Source organism: Ursus arctos, unplaced genomic scaffold, assembly GCF_023065955.2.
Source record: "Ursus arctos isolate Adak ecotype North America unplaced genomic scaffold, UrsArc2.0 scaffold_23, whole genome shotgun sequence".
Taxonomy (NCBI): domain Eukaryota; kingdom Metazoa; phylum Chordata; class Mammalia; order Carnivora; family Ursidae; genus Ursus; species Ursus arctos.
The window spans coordinates 3,059,861-3,078,500 of record NW_026622908.1 but is presented as its reverse complement, the minus strand read 5'-3'; the positions used below and the strand labels follow the sequence as shown (position 1 = coordinate 3,078,500).

Genomic DNA, 18,640 nt, shown 5'->3' with positions numbered 1-18,640 from the left:
CCTTACCTGTGGAGCAGAGGGAGCCCGGATATCGGGGATGGGCTGGCGGTAGAAAGGGCTCTCACCCACTCCTCCCATCTCGTGGCTCACCTGCTGGAACGGACACCTCACTTACCCAGAATGGGGCTTCTCTTCCGTGGGCCAGCAGACGCAGCTCTTCATAAGCCCCAAATGGCCAGCCCAGCCCGCTAAGTTTTTGTTTGTTGTGTGTTTGCTTTGTGACAGTGTGTCATTGTAAGCCGCCTTTCCTTTCTAAGTGATGTTGACCATTCCCTGAGTCCCAGCAGCCCAACCAGGGTTCCGGGGATGTTGAAGCCCCTTCTGTTCTTTCCTTTAACAAAGTTGTTGCCCAAACCCCTTTCCTCCCTATAAAATATGTCAAGCCATGATGATTTTCAGAATGATACTGAAGTATCATATGCTTGCACTGAGAAATGACTTGGGAGCATTTTATGAGACTGGAGATTGATGAGAATGTGGAATTTTCTACAAAACTCTATGGTACTTTATCATTTAAAAATGTTTAAAAATAAGTAGCATTTATACATAGTTGGCCTTTCCTAGGCTCTTCATTTTTATCACTGAATGTTTAATGTAGAAATATCCTATCCTTTGAGAAGGAGATGGGGCTGCTGGAAGAGGCAGGGTGAAAGAGGTAGCCAGCACGGGCCTGGCTGCGGCCGACCCGGAACACGTGCGAACGAGTGAGTGGACACAGGGATGAATGAAATGACCCGTGATCTGTGCTTCCCTCCGCTCCGTGTCACCTGTAGAATAGTACCCAGAAATCTTGTGTATCTCACCCAGATGACCCCCTGCTCAGGGCTCAGGCCCATCTCGAGGGACCGGGGACGAGCCGAGGCCCAGGCCAGAGCAGTGGCTGATGGGACCCAGATGCCACGAGGCAGCCCCTGGCCCTTCCCCTCCTGGGCACCTGCTGGTTTCTCAAGCCCCTCCAAGTGGTTCCCCGCAGGGGTCCTCAGAGCCCCCCACCAAGAGTCAGAGTGGGGACCTGCGCCTGGGACCAGAAGGGCCACAGCTACCAATGGGAGGAGGGCGGTCAGCGTGGTGAGTCTGCCCCAAGCCTGGGGGAGCTGAGCGAGTGGCAGCAAAGTCCCAGGCAGCTTCCTGACACACTTGCGCACTTTGCTTTGTCTCCCCACCAGGCAGGAAAATGGTGCTGAACTTTGACTTGTCAATTAAATTATGAGAATAATAAGAAAATTGTATATCCATTTTCAAATGCTCTAGGCCTTCCCCTCAGATTCTGGTAGCATCCCCTAGCGGTCTGAGCCCCTTCCTTCCCCATCCCTCCCCCAGATGAGCACTGCCCGTGAAGGACAGAGGGCTGGCCCCTTCTCCTCTGGTGGGTGGGACCACACTGTACACACTACTTTCAGCACCATACCCTTCACCCTGGTCCTAAGAGTTACGGGGTGACAAAATCAGTAGAGCCACTTGTCCCCCCCAAATCCAAGGGCCCCTACTTTTGGCTGCTGTTCCCTGAAAATTTTGGGCAAAGAGGCAGAATGAGGACTGATTAAAAGCATCAATACTCAGTTAAACCCACTGTTTTCCTACCTAAAAACTTGGAGCATGAAGACGTAATCTAAATGTTTGTTGAGGGAGGAGGGTCTCAAAATCTGCAAACTGCCATGGGGCGCCTGGGTGGCACAGTGGTTAAGCGTCTGCCTTCGGCTCAGGGTGTGATCCCGGCGTTATGGGATCGAGCCGCACATCAGGCTCCTCTGCTATGAGCCTGCCTCTTCCTCTCCCACTCCTCCTGCTTGTGTTCCCTCTCTCGCTGGCTGTCTCTATCTCTGTCAAATAAATAAAATCTTTAAAAAAAAAAATCTGCAAACTGCCAAGTTAACCTAATTTACTGAGGGACCGTGACCCACCAGAGCCCTTCAGAGGAGGGTAAGTAAGATGGCACTGACATGTGAGGGACTGCCAAAAGAAATGGTAACATTCATCTCAGAAAGCATGGGGGTGGCCACTGTTTTCAAACCTCTGGACTCCAGCTCTAATGGAGGAGAGGAGTGGGCTTATTCGGAGGAGCCCTCCGAATAAGGGAGGACAGTGAAGGAAGGCCACATGGAGGTAGATGGCAGCAAGCTGAGGAAGAGCCAACAGTCAAGAAGGCAGTGAGTTCCCCGCCCTTAGAAATATCCAAATATCCATTCATTCATTTACTCTGTCAACACATAGGTATTAAGGTCCAGCAATTATTTGAGTGTCAGACAGACAAGGTTCCTATTGTCAGGGAGTTTATATTTTAGTGGGGAAGACCAATAACAAAAAAATAAAAAAATAAAAAGGCAAAAATATATTCAGTAGAAATAGGATTATGCAAAAGTAAGTAGGGTTATGGGAGAGTGTGTGGCAGGTGTCTCCTTTGGATTGGGGGGTAGGAGTGAATATTAAGCAGAAGCAGAATGGCCTCTTAGCAAGGAAGGTGTGAAAGGAGCACCAAGGGAGACCCTTTGAAACTCCTTCCGTTCTGAGCCCATGATCTCACATAATACTACATGCCCATTTGTTCATTAATGACTAGTGCGTGACTCCTCCCCCTGGGTACATGGCTGGAGCCAGGGGTCCCAGGCACAGTGGGGTGGTAGCTTTCCCTGTTTCCCACCTGCTACCTCCTCACATTCTGCCTGCCTCACAGGCTTGATTGCATAATTGCTGGGCCAGGACTCAGAGCCAGCACAGCATGGAGCTTGTAAATCTTCTCTCACATCATGAAATGCCAGCAATTTCACAGCCAGGGATTCCTGTTCTCATAAAGTCCCCACACCAGCAGACTTGCATCTAAAAGTGTCCTCTGGGCTGACGGATTGATGTTGGAGCTGCTCCGCAGCCAAACACGGGGGCAGGCGGCCTCCGCCACCTGCTCAGCTACTCTGAAGCCCCCAGACGTGAAGGTCATGATTACCAGGCCAGGTTGCTGGGGCTCTGCCTGCAAAGCGACCCTCAAACACAGCTCCCTGAGGAGCAGAGGAACAGAAATGGTGGCCCCACACTGGGAACTGAGGCCACATTTGTATTCCAGACTATTTGAGGGGAAAAACATAGTTCTAAGCAATATGCATAGATGTAATCCACATGGAGACACATCCACTTACATTTAAATTTCCCAGTGATCTTCAACCCTGGCTCCCATTAGAATGACCTGTAGAGTCTTTACAAGACAGCCTTCCGGAGTTTGGGGGGGGCAGTTCCCACCCATGGAGATTCCAGTGCAGTAGAGTCTAGAATCTAGAAAGGAGCTCCTACATCCGTATGTTCCATAGGTAAAGATTCGCCACCTCCTTCATTAGAAAGACAGAAAACAAATAAGAAGGACATTGTGGCAGCCTTCCAAGATGGTCCTCAATGATCCCCACCTCCTGATATTTATGCGTTTGTGTAATCCCCTTCCCTCTAGAGGGAGCTAGACCCAGGGACTCACCTCTGTGAACAGAACAAGGCACAAAATGATGGAATGTCACTTCCAAGACCAACGTTACATAAAGACTGTGACATCTATTTGAGCACCTGCTCTTTCCCTTGCCCTGAGGGGAGCCAGCTGCCATGTTGCCAGTCACCCTCTGGAGAGCCCCATATGGCAAGGAACTGATGCCCCCAACGAGTAGGCAGTGAGGACTTGAGGCCTGACCACAGCCACTTGAGTGAGCTTGGAAACACATTCTCTCCCAGGCAGGTCTTGAGACGACTGCTGCCCCACTGACGCCTTGACCACAGCCTTATCAGTGATCCTGAGACAAAGGCGCCCAGAAAACTACTCCCAGATTACTGATCCACAAAAACTCTGAGATAATAAATTGGACTGTTTTAAGCTATTACATTTTGGGGATAATCTGTTATGCATCAATAGTTAACGAATACCGATGTATGTAGCAAAACATTAATAGTGGTTTATCTCTGAGCAGTGGGATTATGAGTGATCTGTATTTTCTTCCATTTTCTTATCTCTATTTTCTGATTTTTTTTATATTACCACAGGCTATATTGAAAATGAAAAACAAAAAACAATTTCAAATTATATTTTAAAAAACTTCCAGAGGAAAACATTGGAGAAAATCTTTGTGACCTTACGTTAGGCAAAGCTTTCTGAGATGAGCCACCAAAAAGGGTAACTCCCTCCCCCACCCCCCGCAAAATAATGAACTGGACTTTATCAAAATGAAAAACTCTTATTCTTCAACAAACATCATTAAAGAAATAGGAAAGACAAGCCCCAGACCAGGAGAAAAGATTTGCAAATCACATATCTAATAAAGGACATGTTACCAGAATATAGGAAAAACAACAAGAAGACACGTAACCCAATTAAAAAATGAGCAAAAGATTTGACTAGACGTTTCTCCAAAGAGACACAAACAGCTGATGTGCACAAGGTGCTCAACATCATTAGTCGTTAGGAAAGTGAGAACTCAAACCACAGAGAGACGCCAATACACACCTATGAGAAGGGTTAGAGAACTGAACACGGATGGGAAACAAGTGTGACCTTCATCCCCTGCTGGTGGGAATGTGACACATGGCAGCTACTTTGGAAAGAGTATGGCAGTTTTTTTAAAAAAATTAAATATAAACTTGCCATATGACCCACTCCTAGGTATCGACCCAAAAGAAATACAATCATGTCCCCACAAAGACTTGTAGGCAAATATTTATAGCAAAAACTGGGAATGGTCCAAATTTCCACTGATAGGTGAATGGATAAACACGTAGCGGCACATCCATGCAACACTATTCAGCCACAAGAAGGAACTATGTCCTGATTCGTGCTACGTCAATGGACCACTAGGACAGTATGCTAAGTGAAAGAAACCTCACGAAAAATATACATTGTGTGATTCTGTTTATACGAAATGTCAGGAAAGGGAAATCTATAGAGAGAGATCGGTGTTGTCTGGGGCTGAACGGGAGTCTGACAGCAAAGGAACAGGAGGAGATGTTCTGGGGTGATAAACATGTTCTAAAGCTGACCGCAGGGATGGTTGCACGATTGTATACATTTACTAAGAATCACTGACTTCTACACTTACAGTGGGTGGGTTTATGTCGTGCAAATCATACCTCAATAAAGCTGTAAAAAAGTTATGTCTGTAACCTTGGACCCAGGAAGTGCATGTCAAGGGCATAATCAGAAATGTACACAAAGACATGTCGAGTATGCTCCTAACAGTGCTTTAAGTTAATGAAAAACTAGGAGCCATCTGAATGCTTAGTAACAGATAATAAATGATTAGTAAGGGGTGACCCACCTCGTAGACCAGTAGGATGCAGCCTCTGAGAATGGTTTTACAAAGAATTTTTGACGACCTGGGGAGATGCTTAGGATAGAGTACAAAAGTTGTTCTGATGGCTCGATTTCCCCACGAGCAAAGAGTCCATACATGTTATTTTTTAAACACTACGGAATTTGTTCTGTGAATGTATGTGTCTTTACGTGTAACATAACCAAATGGATATAGTTTTTTTTTCCTTCTGGACATTTGGAAATAATAAACAGTTGGTGATTATATAGGTAATTTTTGTTTTCTTTGTCTCTAATCTTTCCTTTTTTTCAAAAAGCATGTATTCATTTTAAAATCTGGAAAAAAAAAACCAAACTCATTTAAAGAAAGGAAAGCAATGGCAGGCCCTTCTTCTCCTGTCAGAGGAGGGGCTGTGGTTTCTTGAGTGAGGGGAACGCCCTGACCTCAGTAAATGATGCAGGGGGCCTATCAGCTGCTACAGATAGAAGTGGCAGTGAGCACCCCTGGAAACAGCTGTCTAAGTCCATTCATCCCAGCTGGGATTCGTCGGTCTTACAACAGGGCCGGCCCTAATGCAAGGACACTTCATTAGCCAAGAGGAGGAGGGGCTCCTGCCAAGGAGAGGTCCCTGGGGCCTGGTTTCTTTATCACTGCGGGGTGACAGGCAGGGAAGGTAGCAATGACCTTAGAAACAGATGCACGAGACTTCATAGAAACTGGACAAATACCATATGGTTTCACTCATATGTGGAAGTTAAGAAACAAAAGGAACACAGGGGGAAAAAATAGAGAGGCAAACCAAGAAACAGAAGTATAGAGAACAAACTGATGGTTACCAGCGGGGAGGTGGGGGGGATGGGTTACACAGGTGATGGGGATTGAGGAGGGCACTTCTGATGAGCACCAGGCAATGTATGGAAGTGATGAATCACTATATTGTACACCTGAAACTAATATTACACTGTGTGTTAACTAACTGGAACTTAAATAAAAACTTTTTAAAAAAACTTTAAAAAACTGCTAGAGACTATGGACTCTGAAAAACAAACTGAGGGCTTCAGAGGGGAGGGGGGTGGGGGAATGGGATAGGCTGGTGATGGGTTGTAAGGAGGGCACGTATTGCATGGTGCACTGGGTGTTATACACAACTAATGAATCATCGAACCTTACATCAGAAACCAGGGATGTACTGTATGGTGACTAACATAATATAATAAAAATATTATTATGATGGGGCGCCTGGGTGGCTCAGTCGTTAAGCGTCTGCCTTCGGCTCAGGGCGTGATCCCGGCGTTATGGGATGGAGCCCCACATCAGGCTCCTCCGCTATAAGCCTGCTTCTTCCTCTCCCACTCCCCCTGCTTGTGTTCCCTCTCTCGCTGGCTGTCTCTATCTCTGTCAAATAAATAAATAAAATCTTTAAAAAATATATTATTATGAAAAAAAAGAACCATATGCTTCTTTCAATAGATGCAGAAAAAGCATTTGACAGAGTACAACATCATTCATGAAAAGACTCTCAGCAAAGTAGGTTTAGAGGGAGCATACGTCAACATACCTCTTAACTATAGAGAATAAACTGATGGTTACTAGAGTGTCAGTGGGTGGGGGGGATGGGTTAGACCGGTGATGGGGATCAAGGGAGTGCACTTGCTGTGATGAGCACTGGGTATTTTATCAAAGTGTGGAATCACTAAATTGTATACCTGAAACTAATCTTACACTATATGTTAATTAATGGAATTTAAATAAAAACTGAAAAAACCCTTCTCTCAAGTAAAAAAATATTAAAAATTGTGCAAAAACTGGGGAAATTTAAATAGTGTTTGGATATTTGTTTATATTAAAATTATTGTTAAATTTTTAGATTAAAAAAAAACAACAAAACGGCTAGAAACCCAGGTCTCTAAGCTGGGAATCATGGGGAGAGCCTAAACGTCGGGGGAGAGAGAAGAGGGTTTGAGTCCTGGCTCTGCAACGGAAGCCACACTCTGTGGAATCTGGGGTTAGCTACAGATCTTCGCAGCAGCTGTTTCCCCACCTGTAAAGTGGGAGACTATTAGACTGCTTCTTTCCAAAATGGAAATCTACATCATTTGGTTAATAAGATTCAAAGAATAAAAGGATTATATTCATGCCCCAGGGCTACTGTAACAAATTATCACAGCCTGCATGACTTAAAACAACAGAAAATTATTCTCTGGGCTTCTGGAGGCTAGAAGTCCACAATCAAGGTGTTGGTGGGACCATGTTCTCTCTAAAGGCTCTAGTGAAGACCTCGTCTGGCTTGTTCATGGCAGAACCCCCAAAGACTAGAATAGTAACTGATACATGTTCACCAAAATTTATACAAACAGGTGAATAATTCAGAGGACAGTGGATTAGGTTTTGTTTTATGATAACCTTTTTATTCCTAAGATAAACGTGACATATATTCATCTCATAAAATACCAAAAACACAGATAAACAGATAGCTTAAAATGTGCCAGAATCACACCTTTTACAGATAAAACACCAATTGCTAATATCATTGCATACAGCTAGCCAATATTTACACAGTAACATTTTTTAAAACATCATACTGTAAACACAGTGTTGTAACTTAATTTTTACACTGAACATTTTATGAATCTCCTTCTGAATCATTACAGATATTCCCTGACCTACCATGGGTTACATCCCAATACATCCATCCTACGTTGAAGTAGTGTGAGTCAAAACGCAGGCGTACCTCGGAGACATTGCAGGGCCGGTTCCAGACCACCACGATAAAGCGACTGTCGCAATGAAGTGAGTTGAATGCATGTTTTGGTTGCCGTGTGCGTATAAAGGTTATGTTTCCACCATACTGTAGTTTATGAAGTATGCAATAGCACTATGTAAAAAAAAAAAAGGCAGCTCTGCAGATATCTTAATTCAAAAATACTTTCTTGCTAAAAAATGCTGTCATTGAGCTTCCTGCGAGTCAGCATCTTTTTGCTGGTGGAGGGTCCTGTCTTTGTGTTGATGGCTGCTGACTGATCAGGTGGTGGCTGCTGAAGGCTGGGGTGGCCGTGGCAATCTCTTCCAACAAGACGACGACACTTGCTGCACCCACTGACTCTTCCCACAAACGATTTCTCTGCAGCATGCTATGCTGCGGGATAGCATTTCACCCACCGCGAACTTCTCGAAATTGGAGTCAATCCTCTCAAACTCTGCTCCTGCTTCATCAACTAAGTTTATGTGCTATTCTAAATCCTGTTGTTGTTTCAACCATCTTCGCAGCCCCTGCACCAGGAGCACAGTCCGTCTCAAGAAAGCCCTTTTTTCTTCTCAGGAAGCAACTCTTCCTCTGTTACAGCTTTATCATGATCCTGCAGCAATCCAGTCCCGTCCCCAGGCTCCGCTTCTCATTCTCGTTCTCTAGCTTTCCCACCAGTCTGCAGTTATCTCCTCCCCTGAAGTCTCTCCTCAAACCTCATCCATGAGGGTCAAAATCAGCTTCTTCCAAACTCTTGTTCATGTGGATATTTTGACTCCTGCTCATGAATCACAGATATTATTAATGGCACCTACAATGGTGAGTCCTTTCCAGAGGTTTTCAGTTGCCATTGCCCAAATCCATCAGAGGAATCACTATCTATGGCAGCTATAGTCTTACAATATATGTTTTTTTTAAAAGATTTATGTATTTATTTGACAGAGATAGAGACAGCCAGCGAGAGAGGGAACACAAGCAGGGGGAGTGGGAGAGGAAGAAGCAGGCTCCCAGTGGAGGAGCCTGATGTGGGGCTCAATCCCATAACGCCGGGATCACGCCCTGAGCCGAAGGCAGACACTTAATGACTGCACCACCCAGGCGCCCCTACAATGTATGTTTCTTAAATGAGACTTGAAAGTTGAAATGACTCCCTGGTCCATGGGCTGCAGAGTGGATGCTGTGCCAGCGGGCGTGAAAACAGCACTCACCTCGTGGTACATCTCCGTCGGAGCTCTTGGGTGACCAGGTGCATTGTCAAGAGCAGTAATACTTTGAAAGGAATCTTTTTTCCGAACAGTAAGTCTCATATTAAATATTCAGCGAGCTTAAAATATTCATAAATCATGTTGCAAACAGATATGCTCGCACCCAGGCTTTGCTGTTCCATTGTCTGAGCACAGGCAGGGTAGACTGGGCATAATTCCTAAGGGCCCCAGTGTTTTCGGAATGTTCCATGAGCAATGACTTCAACTCAAAGTCACCAGCTACACTTGATCCTAACGAGAAAGTCAGTCTGTCCTTTGAAGTTTTGAGGCCAGGCATGGACTTCTCCTCTCTACCTGTGAAAGTCCTAGGTGGCAACATCTTCCAATAGAAGACTGTTAGGTCTACACTGAAAGTCTGTGTTTAGTGTAGGCACCTTCATGACTTATCTGAGCTGGATCTTCTGGATAACTCGCTGCAGCTTCTGTATCAGCACTTGCTGCTTTACTTTGCACTTTAATGTTACAGAGATGACTTGTTTCCCTAAACCTCATGAACCAACCTCTGCTAGCTTCAGACTTTTCTTCTGCAGCTTCCTCACCACACTCAGCCTTCGTAGAATCGAAGAGGGTTAGGACCATACTCTGGATTAGGCTCTGGCTTAAGGGGATGGTGTGGCTGGTTCGATCCTCTATCTAGACCACTAAAACTTTCTCCATATCAGCAATGAGGCTGTTTCACTTTCTTATCATTTCTGCATTTCCTGGAGTGCACCTTGAATTTCCTTCAAGAACTTTTCTTTTTCAGTCACAACTTAGTTAACTGTTTGGTGCAAGAAGCCTCGCTTTTGGCCTATCTCAGCTTTGGACATGCTTTCTTCACTAAGCTTAATCATTTCTAGCTTCGGATTAAAAGTGAGAGACTTGAACACTTAGAGGCCACTGTATGGTTATTCATTGGCCTAATTTCAATATTGTTGTGTCTCAGGGAATAGGGAGGCCTGAGGAGGGAGGGGGAGAGAGAGAGAGAGAGAGAGAGAGAGATGGGGGGAAGCTAGAACCTATACAATATTTAAGTTCACCACCTTACAGGAACACAACTCACAGCACCCCAAAACAGCAGTACCATCAAAGATCACTGATCACAGATCACCATAATAAACAATAAAAAGCAGGGCACCTGGGTGGCTCAGTAGGTTAAGCATCTGCCTTCGGCTCAGGTTACGATCTCAGGGTCCTGGGATCGAGCCCCATGTCTGGCTTCCTACTCAGTGGGGAGTCTGCTTCTCTCTCTCTCCCTCTCCTCCCATGCCCCCCACCCCGCTTGTTCTCTCTCTCTCAAACAAAATCTTTTTTAAAAAGTAAAATAAATAATGAAAAAGTATGAAATATTATGAGAATTACAAAAATGTGATACACGGACAAGAAGTGAGCAGATGCTATTGGAAAAATAGTGCTGACAGACGTGCCCCATGCAGTGGCCACAAACCTTCAATGTGTAAAAAACCACAGTGTCTGCCAAGGGCACTAAAGCAAAGCACAATGAAAAGAGATACGCCTGTACCCCTTCCTATCACAGCTTAGCCTCGCCTGCCTTCCATGCGCTCAGAACATTAGCCTACCGTTGGACAAAGCCATCTAACACAAAGCCTATTTTATAATGAAGTGCTGACTACCTGGCGTCCTGTAGTGAACACGGCACCCAAGGTGAAAAACAGAACGGCTGTAGGACGACGGAATGGTCGGGAGTGTTTCGGTTGTCTACCCTCGTGATGCCACCACCCAGCAACACGAGAGAGCACTGTACCACATCTCACCAGCCCAGGAAAAGACCAAATCTGCCACCAAGGAACAATGTAATAAACACAGATGACATCTGAGCTTTGAGGTGGCAGATTCAAGATGACGGCTCCCATTACGAGGCTGGGTCAGTGTCCCCTCCCAGTGAAGCCAGGTGGGCTTTGTGATCCTACCCGTAGAACAGGCAGAAGTGCTGTTGCCCCAGCTGTGAGCTCCAAGACTCAAGAGGCTGACAGCTTCTATTTCCTACTTCTGGAGCCGGGTCTCAGAGCCTCCTTGCGTGAGAATCCCTAAGAGCGTGGAAAAGGCCTCGAGAAGGAGACTTCACGTGAAGAGGGCGTGTGAGACCGTGGCGCACCCGCGCGCCCGACACGTGCATGAGCAGGCCCCGTGGAAAGGCATGCTTTACCCCTGCCAATCCCTACTCAAATTCCTGACCCATAAGACTGTGACCACAAGACGGGTGCTAGATTTAGCAAATAAAAACAGAGGACATCCAGTTAAATTTGAATGTCAGATCGGCAACGAATAATTTTTTAATATAAGTATGTCCCCAATATTGCATGGGATACACTCCTATTTTTAAAAAATATATTGTTTATCTAAAATTTGAATTTAACTGGGATTAAATTTGTACAGGTATAGTATTTGAAGATAAATTTTAAGTTTTTAACATTTAAAGATAAACTATATACAGGTGAAATATTCATCATGGTTTATCTGGCAACCCTAGACCCAAACAAAACGTATACACGTCTTATACCATCACTGGCGGGGTAGTTCACTACTCCATGACAGACAACCAGAACAGCAGGAGCAGAAAGGAGCCGGGGATGGATAGCACACCAGATGTGGAGCCCTACAGCTGCCAGACAGAGATGCTTTTCTCACCCTTGAAAACAAAACAAAAACAAAAAACTTCTTTGATGGGAGAAAAAGAGAACTAGTGGGGCCAGGCCAGGAACAGGGGCTACTGCACACTCCGTCCCCTCCCAGGCAGAGTCCCAGCGTGTAGGGGTGGGCGAGGGAAAGGACAGTGTCACATACGGATGTTGAAGGGACTGATCTCAGAAAGCAGAGGGAAACAGCCTCTGCCTTCAGTGTAGCCAAGGGCAGGTGAGGGATGCCCTTGCCCCTAAGACGGCATGGGATGATGCCACAGAGCCAGCGGACTCGGAGGGACTTGGGATGGTGGAGCTGGTGTGGACGAGTGACCCAGTGGCGAGGAGGCTCTCTCGGTGTAGACACCCTCCCACCGCCTCACGGCAACCCCCCCCCACCACCCCTGCCACCGACATCTGGCACTATACACCTTCCCGGGCCCTAGGAAAAGGGTCGAGGCAGCCCCCATACTTATGGGGGTTAATTTCCCTCATTCGGTGAGATGGGTCTAAAATAAAACTCATTTCAGGTGATGGAAAACATGAAATGTATGTTTCTAGCCCACCTGAGTTACATTAAAATCTCTACCTGCTACAGCCATAAACCGTTTTGTACCACATTGGTGTGGACGTATTTAAATTTGAAAACCTACATTTTTGTACATTAGTACTAACACCCGTCCCCTCCCTTCCTATGCCACATCCAGGCTTTCACCAGTCAGCTGACAGAGCATTTCTACCAGTTGCCCAGGCACTGCCATGCAAGCTGACGAGGAACAGGCATTCTGGAGCGAGGCGGCCAACGTTTGCTGCCTAATAGCTATGTGTCCTTGAGCAAATCACTTAACCACCCTGGGCCTCCATTTCTTTACCTATAAACGATCAGTAACAGTACTACTATCTACCCCATACCATTGCCAGGAGGTAAAGTAAACCTGAGTATGTTTTTATAAGTGTTAGCCACTGTTGTTACTCCTCGTACTTATTCAGGAGATGGCATTTGGTACTTACTCTTATAAAAACCCACAGAAAGTAGAAATGCTGACGTAGTTATCATCAAACTGTAACAAAGATCAGAAATCACGTGGGAAGTCTTCATTCTCAGATGAGCATCCTCTGGATTGGCTTGCCACCTGTAAGTTCCATTGTTAAAGAACAAGACTCAGGGAAAACATACAAAATCTACAGACATACCGGAACAGACCTGATGAGCGCCTCACCCTATCCCCTCAGCATTTCCCATTTCCATGTACTCCAGCCTGGCTTCCCGTCTACCTGCATTCAAATTGTTGTCTCAAGTGTTACTTTGGAGGAAACCCAAACTAAGACACATATCATTCAAGATTGTGTCTTCACAGGCATCTTCCTTGATTCGATAATGTTTTTAAATTAGGGGAGGGTAGTAACATCTCTCCTAACTTTAAAAGCTATTGTTGGTTTTTCAAAATAAGCTATTGTCCAAGTTTCAAACATGTGACATTTGGATGGATTTCTGGGAACACTCCTACGTGTGAAAGTCGAGGACCATCTGTGATTCAGTCACTCCTTCTCTTGATGGACTTTTGGGTTATTTTCAACTACTGCTAGCACAAACAATGCTTCAACTAACATCTTCATCAAAATCTGTGCACACATCTTTGATTCTGTCTTAAGCACAAATTCCCAAGAGTGGGATCACTGTGTCAAAGGATGTGCACCCATCCATATTGCCAACTGCTCCCCAGAAGGGCTGTCCTAGTTTAGACGCTACCCCTTCCCTAGGTCTGGCTTCAAAAGTATTTTCTCAACCCAGTTTTCTGTTCAACCATGGCCGTGCAAACACTGCCTTTGCCCCCGGCTGAGGACTGTGAAAGGCAGGTAAGCTGCAGGCAGTGAGCTCTGGGTCCAGCCTCAGGGTTAAGAGACTGAGATGAGTAATAAGAGTTAGAGTCCAAGTCAAGGCTGACCCAGGGAGCAGGACCATAGCTACTAAACAACTGGAATTTTATACAGGGACATGAAGGGTGAGGCCTCATCACGCCAATCACGGCTGTAAAGGCTAAACCTCTGCCTGAGCCAGGGCAGGGCCTGGATGGCCCATATGACACCTTCATGCAATTTAGGAAAGGATGTCCCTTCTTCAGGTTAAAAAAGAAAGGTCAAATTAGTATATTTCCGCATAACCTAACACAGCTCTGCCTGGTGTGCAGCAGACGGGCTCCATGTGCACAAACACCACAGGGGCACACCTGTGACCAACAGCACGCATGCTCCCCTCCCCCTCCCCACCTACCCCTAATGAGGTGAGGCAATCATGTCAAGTTCAAAGTCTCAGGGGCCTGGGAATCAGGCATCAAAGGCCATCAGGCATCAAAGGCCATCAGCAAGACCACAAAGGGCAGCTGGAAGGCAGGCATTAGTGGATACACACATGTGCGCAGTTTAGCATGTGCCCGAGCGCCATTGTGAATTTAGGTCAAAAATAGCTCTCCCCCACTACCTGGTCTACCTACTCAGAGTTTCTGTGCCATCCAGTGCGCACTCACAGAAATTAGTGTCAATTTACTATGTGCATGATACTCCTTAGGTGCAATGCCCTTGAGCAGTGCACAACCTGAACTTCTGAACATAGGCCACAAGGCACCATTCACTCAAAGTCTACACCTGAGTAGCAGCCCCGACCTGGTGGTAGGCTGCGGGTCCTCAAGCCCTGCTCAGTGTAAACTCAGCATTGAGCAGACTTCAGTGACTTGTGTAGGGAGGAGCTGGGGAGGCAGAATTCAACCCGGTCCTCAGCCGTCTCCTAAGGTAGTTCTCTGGGCTCATACCTACCAATTAAAGCCGTCGAAGATGAAAGAGGAAGGCTTTGGTAAGCAGCTGGGCAAGATGAAAGCCAAGCCAAGTGGTGGTGCGTTAAGACCTTCTAAAGGCAGCTTTTCTTGGCACGTCTGGTATTTCGCCGGGAGCATCTTCGCTGGAAGCGTCTTTGCCGCAAAACTAATTGGCCGTAAGGCAAGTCTGTCGTAAAAGGTAAACCAACGAAACCTAAAAGAGGGGCATTTAAAACATGAAAAAGCTAACAAAATTCATCATTCATTGCTTCCTTCATCGGGAGAGGTATCAGTTTCCCAGATCCTAGGGGCGTCCTCGTAAGCAGCGCCCTACCGCGTTGTGAAACGCAGGGCGGCTGGTCCTGGGCGTGTGGACCGAAGGCTGAGGCTCTCACGCATTGGCGACGGAGCTTTGCTGTCGTGGGCCCGGGGTGTCCTCTGTTCCGGTGGTGTAGCTTGTCCTCCAGCCTCCCGCTCCGCTTCACACCCCCCGAAGCTTGCCGCGGATTTTCCGTCAGGGTGAGCTATGTGGCTGTTCCCACCCCCGCCCTGGTCACGGCGCGGACCCAGCCGAAGGCCAGCGGGGACTTCCAGAGCGTGTCCCCCCTTCTGCGGGGCGGGGACACGCCAGCTCCGAGACCCCCAGGGGACGCCCGAAGCCGCGATGCCGCCGAACCTAGACTGTTTTTTCCCCAACACCCACACCTACGATAACGCTTAATTTATAAGTGAGGCGCGGTAAGCGCTCAACAATCACCGACCATAAAATAGAACAGTTGTAACAACACGCTGTAATAGGTGAACGCACCCCTCCCAACAGATCTTATTGTCCTGTACGCACCCTCCTTCCTGCGATGATGGGAGATGATAACACGCCCCGGTGAGGACACGAAGGGAGGGGAATGACCTAGGCACGGTGGCGCGCTGGGCTTCCAGTGACCGGGCCACAGGTCAGGACGAGGACCATCCGCTTCCAGACCGTGGTTGGCCGCGGGGACAGAAACCCCCAGAAGGAAATGAGGATGAGGAGGGTCTGTTGTAACATAAAAGTGAGAACGTTGTCAATGGAGAAATAAAACCCAACCGACAACCAGCTGCTATACATTAGCTCTGCCCAATGAATGTAAGCAGCCTGCCCCCTATTTTATCTTGTATTGCAAGCCTGCCTTACGGTCAATTGGTTATGCAGAAAAAACGCCTGCGGCAAAGACGTTTACAGCGAAACTACCCAGAACCAGAACCGATGCTGGGTGCTGCTCATTATGCTCACTCAGGAGCCTGAACTACAAAAACCTGGAGAGATTCTCACAGAGGCGACCCCCTGGCCCCGCTTCTGCTCCTGAGTCGCTCTGACAAATCCCACATGTTCATCGTTCTCACCAGCAGGCCCCCCGGGGAGCCAGCTAAGGGCCCCAGACTTCCGGCAGCAGCCCCACCCACTGCTGCACCAGACCCTCCATACCTGCTCCTCCCCAGCCCGGAGCCCAGAAGCCCCAGAGGCCCGGAGCCCCAGCTGGGCGTCCCACCGGAGACTGGAAGCGCTGGCCCCGGGGCAGCCTTTGCCCTTCAGCCCCACGAGGGGCGTGATGGGTGGAGGTGCCCATGGCTGGGGGACGGCACCCTGGCGAGCTCCCTCTGATGAGGGAAGAGAAGGCAAGCTGAGGACAAAGCAGAAACTGACACCCTGCACGCCCCCCCTCCCCCATGGGATGTACCTGACCTTCCTCAGGCACTCCTGGCTGCCCTCAAGGACAGAGAAATAGTTAACCTATAGACACCACAATCGCTCAGTTTACAAATGTTTTAGCAGTTTACAAGAATGAAGCATTTCTATCGCTAACCTAGCTTCCGGAAGGGAATGTAGATACAATTAAATGTCCTTGTAATCTGCAGGCTCCAGGAAGTTCCCAACCATCTTAATGCTAATAATGCCTTGCTAGAGGGAAAAACAACCTTAACTTGACAATGGCAGGGCCTCTAGTATCTTGTGAGTCTTCTTTAACATATGAAAGTATTTCCTCAACCTCCCTTCTTCCTTACCTCCCCCAACCCCATGGTATATAATCAGCCACCCCTCACAACCCCGGGGCAGCAGCTCTTTCTGCCCACGGGTCCTGTCCCCGTGCTTTAATAAACCAATTTTGCACCAAAGACGCCTCAAGAATTCTTTCTTAGTCGTCAGCTCCGGACTCCACCCCACTGAACCTCACGTGTATTCCACGTCCTCATCACCTCCAGCCTGTCCTGCCCACCTGCTCCCTGCACTTACATCTGTGCTCAGCACCCCAGAGAAAGGAGAGGAAATGCCCATCCCACACACCATGTTTATTTCCTTATTTACTTCCTTACTATCTATGTCCCCCTAGACGAATATAAGCTCCATGGGGAAGGATTTAGGTTCGTTTCCTATCGCTGCTGTAACAAAGTCCCACAGACTTAGTGGCTTAAAACGACACAGATTTATTATCCCACAGTTCTGGAAGGCGGAGGGCTCACTGGGCTAAAATCAGGGGCAGAGCCGCATTCTTTTCTGGAGGCTTCAGGGGAGAATCCAGCGCCTTCCCTTTCCCAGCTTCTACAGGGCCACCCACACTCCTTGGCTCGTGGCCCTCTTCCATCATCAAAGCCCGAAATCCCATCGCTCTGACCTCTGCTTGGCCCTCACATGTCTGACTCTGCCTCTCTTGTCTTCCTCCTGTACTTAGAAGGACCCTCGTGACTATATTGAGCCTCCTGACCCCCCCCCACCCCGTTCCCCAAGAAAATCTATCTTCTGGCCAGCTGATCTGCAACCTGAAACCCTCCCCCTCTCCCTTGCATGTAGCACAGCCTATGTACCCGGTCCAAGATTAGAACATGGTCTTCCAGGGGGTGGGGCGGACCTCATTCTACCTACCACGGAGCTGGTCTCTTGTTCACCCTTGTATTTGCAGTGCCTGAACAGTATCTGACACGTAGCAGGCCCTCCATAAATACTTGCTGAGTGAATAAGTGAAGGCATGCATGAATAAATCACAAAAAAATATAAAATTTATAAGTAAACATTTAATCGTGCTTATTAAGTGCCAGGCACTATTCACAAAGCCGTATGTGTATTAACTCATCGGATCCCCAACAGCTCCATAATTATCACCTGCCTTCTACCGATGAGGAACTTAAGGCACAGGTGGGGAGGCTGCCCTAGTCCACGCACCGAGTGAGTGGTGAAGCCAGGATTTGATGCCAGATTTACTGAGCGCTCACTGTGTCACCAGCCCTGGCTGGGCACATTACATCTCTGATCTCATTTCATCCTCCTGAGACGTCATGAGGAAAGCGGGCAGAAGGGGGAGCCTGGTCTCAACAGGCAGAGAATTGAGTCGCCCACTCGGCTGAGGGATTCTGAGGGGTTCTGTGGGGCGGAGGATTGCATATTGCTTCTTCAGCCTCCTTTGATGCCAATCAGATCAGGACCCCGTGCCCGTAAAAGCACTGTGGGTGCAGGCTCCTGCCTTGGACTCTATATAACTAGACCCTGACCCTCACCAGACAGTCGTGGCCCCTCTGTCTCCTGGAAGCCTGTTCTCCCTCAAGGAAAGGAACCTGTTTCAAACCTCATTCTGAGCTGAAGTTGCATTGCCCAGTCCCCTGACGACGACTCTGGGGACCCCCCTAGCTGGGCCCCATACCTGTTTTGCATGGGCTGGAGCTGCCCCCTCTCTGCATGCTGGCCCCTGGCCCTGGCCCCTGTGACAGGCTGTCCCTCCAGAGCCACTTCTGACTTAGCCTGCCAGCCTGCTCTTCAACGCCATGAGCACACAGGCCTGCAGGAAGCCCCCAGACTCGGGCCTCAGCACCCCCCAGCCCCGCAGGGAGAACGCTGCTCACCCAAGGAGGCAGTGCTACCCCCCGCTTGCACCTTAACCTTTGCAGTCAAAGCCAAGAAGAGCGAAAC

At 47.7% G+C, this 18,640-nt stretch overlaps 1 long non-coding RNA gene across 1 annotated transcript; it reads right to left on the bottom strand.

Moving 5' to 3' along the window:
- Nucleotides 1-12,726: 12,726 nt before the first annotated feature.
- On the bottom strand, nt 12,727-15,733 carry LOC125282467 (uncharacterized). The gene is made up of 3 exons (XR_007189614.2): nt 15,548-15,733; nt 14,708-14,920; nt 12,727-13,029 (listed from the first exon to the last, which is right to left on the bottom strand). It is a non-coding gene; the product is annotated as an uncharacterized LOC125282467 (long non-coding RNA).
- Nucleotides 15,734-18,640: the final 2,907 nt, after the last annotated feature.